We start from the raw sequence: 3,395 nt of genomic DNA on the forward strand, positions 1-3,395 counted from the left end.
TAAAGATAGACAATGGTATATATGTGCTAGTTGGGGAGAGAATCCAGTCAGTAGATGGAGGATGTGGTAGTGGAAAAAAAAAAAAAAAAGACACAACGTTTTGGTTGAACGTTTAGCACTATATTTAACAAAGTGAAATTGTGTGTTAATAGCCTTGAGTAAAATCCAAAAAATATTTTCAATTCATTGAAGATTATTTAGGAAAAACTTGAAAAAAATACAACTTGATAAGGATTCCAATAAAAGATTCATAAGCAATACAAGTTTCAGAATTTTTAGTATATTTTCCCTAAAAAGCCATTTGATTTAAATTAAAAAGAATTCTATTTACCTGCCACTTAAATAAGAGGAAATTATTTGGTTTTGTAATAAGTCAATAAAATAAATTAACATATCTTCAGAAAACAGATATGCACACTAATTTTAAAATAATAGTGCTTAAGCTGTTCAGCAAACATTTGCAAAACTCCTTGCCATCAGCTAGCTCTGGAGTTCTGCTGGGTGAGTAAGGCCATGTATATTACTGCTCAGAGTACTGACGCAAAGCAATTGTCCCCTTCACCTCCATTTTTTGCCGTTGATATGTCATGCTATGTTGTTTAGAGATACATAGATGGCCCTACATGAAGCCTTTTTTTGTGTGTATATGGGTGACTGTGATTTAACTTTCAAATCAGATGGCTCCTGATTTACAATGATTCAACTTACGATATATTTGGCAATGATGTGAAAGAGAAAGTGATTCAGTAGAAACTGTACTTTGAATTTTGTATTTGGGTCTTTATAAAAAGGGCCAGTGACATGTGGTATGGTGCCGTCTTGTGATGCTGGCAGGGGCAGTGAGCCACAGCTCCCAGCCAGCTTTAAGATTACAGGGGTGAACACCTGATATTCTTACAACCATTCTATATATAACCATTCTTCTTTTTTTAGTGTAATATTTAATAAATTGCAGGTGATATTTGATACTTGTTATAAAATAGGCTTTGCTTAAGATGATTTTGCCCAAATGCAGGTAAATGTAAGTGTTCTGAGTATGTTTAAATAAGCTTAAGGTAAGCTATGATATTTGATAGTTTAGGGGTATTAAATGCATTTTCAATTTTGTATGTGTTTCTCTGTACATAGCCCCCTTGTAAGCTGAGGAACATCTCTATATGTATATGTAGCCTTGGTATGGCTTACATATTATTGGCATGAAACATCTAGAACAGTACATGTGCCATATAATTGTCTACAACATCAAACAAGTTTCTTGAAAACTTGTGCCAAAGGGGTTATGTCTTTAAGGATTCTTATTTCAGAAGGGTTCTCTCAAACATAAGATTTTTCAGAAGTTAAGTGAAAATCTGACCAAACTAAACATTTTTCCATTTTCCCTAGTGAGGAAAGATAGCTAAAATCTATCTGCCATTTTCAACACTGTACTCAACGACTGTAATTCTAATTTAAGAACAGATTATTTATATCAAAACCACATGTTGGTCTAATCTTGCACAATATTCATAAATCTCACTCAGAGCCTTGGACACTTTTATTTGTTGAGTCTATATGGTACTACAGACATTCATCTTTTTTGACCTCATAGCTTCATGTATGTCTATACTTTTGAAAATACATGCATCATAGTTCCATTGTAAAATGTCTGGGTTATAAAATGTGCTATGCTATCAAAATGGTAATAAGAACATACAAATGACCTGATGTAATGAACTGGAGCAGATTGCCTGATATCACATTTCATACCAGAAAGATTCAGTGGTAAGTTTTAAAATGGCCAGCTATACTTCGACTGAATTATAACTCATTTAACTTCTTTCTTTGTGTACAGTATTATACATTAGTCAGTATTAGAGTAAATAAGTACTTTGGACAGATGTAAATATGCTGTAATAAAAAAAAATTTTTTTCTTCTTTCTTTTAGTCCTTTTTACTTGTAAGACTATCCACAAATACCATGCCTCCTCCAAAATAATTTGCAATCCAAATTTATCTCTAAATGAATTTATTGAACAGAAAAAACAAATATATATACACTTACAGTAGACATGTTCAAAAATAGTTACACAATAGCAGGGCCCTAAATGTAAGCAGTATATAGTTTTTGTTTTGTTTGTTTTTTTTTTTTTTTAAAAAAAAAAAAAGAGGTTATGGGAAATATTGGAATTTTATTTCCAGGCCTAGTATTTCAAGACAGTTAACTACACTTACGGTGTCAACAGCCTCTTGTTGGCAGTATGATTTTATTGGCTCCATGGAATAACAGCAAGAATTTACTATTGCTTCTTTCTTTTATGACACACACAGAAAAAAAAAATTGACACACTTGCTCAAGACCAACCAGAATCATGTTAATCTATCAAAATTGATGGGAGGCCTTCACTGCCAAAGTCACTGCTGGGTTTTCACAATTCATTGCAGACAATCTGCTACTCCCATTATGATAAAGGAGAGAAGAGTCATAATCAGGGAAGAAAGTTAGATTAATACTTGTAATTATCATTGAATTATTTAGCCTGCTATAGGATTATTATTATTAGTGTCATTTGATAATTTTCTCTCATTTTATTAAACACAACTGTGAGTAATTACCCTACCTAATATTTCTCTGTATTGGTTGACTACCTAGCAAACATTCATGAAAATATCCATTAGCCACACATATAAAATGCTGCAGTATGATGCTGTTAAATCAGAATATACCACTACCTGATCCTGTAGCTCTTTGAGGCTTTGCAAATCAATTAATTCTATGTTTATTGGATTCTTCCCCTACAATTAGAAAATTTATAATAGAGTCAATGAACATTATTAGTTTTACCATTTTAAACCAGCAATCACACTTTGATTTTTACAACAAAAGCAGAAATATAAACACACACATTTGGATCAGTTTTCTGTTAGTCTGTCTGGACTTCAGAATCCTATTCCTCAAGATAATGCACACCAAAGTTCTGGATTAAACAAGAAATTAGATGGCACCTGAACACTTGGTTTAATACTCTCCAAAGGACTATGCAACTTATTTCTTACATTATGACATTGTTTTACAAAGATCCACACTTTTATAATGTTAGTATTTTTAATAATCAATAAAGTCAATTAATCATGATTAAAATTCAAACATAAAAATTTCTACTTTTTGCTTTTGCCCCCTCCATTTAGAACTTATTTATAGCCTGATAATTCAAAGGTCCCTATGTTTATGAAAATCTGGACAGAAATAGCTCTAAGATCCCATTCAGAACTTGATATTAATCTAAGTCTTTTGGCTCCATTTATCCTGAGAGCAAAGAGTAGGACAAAGGATTTGAGTACTGTTAGTTTATCTGGGAGATTATCCAAGGTAGAAAAGAATGGGAAAGTGAGACAGTGAAGAAGCAACTTTGTCAAAG

This window comes from Mustela putorius, unplaced genomic scaffold, assembly GCF_011764305.1.
Source record: "Mustela putorius furo isolate JIRA1106 unplaced genomic scaffold, ASM1176430v1.1 tig00000440_pilon_pilon_pilon, whole genome shotgun sequence".
Lineage (NCBI taxonomy): Eukaryota > Metazoa > Chordata > Mammalia > Carnivora > Mustelidae > Mustela > Mustela putorius.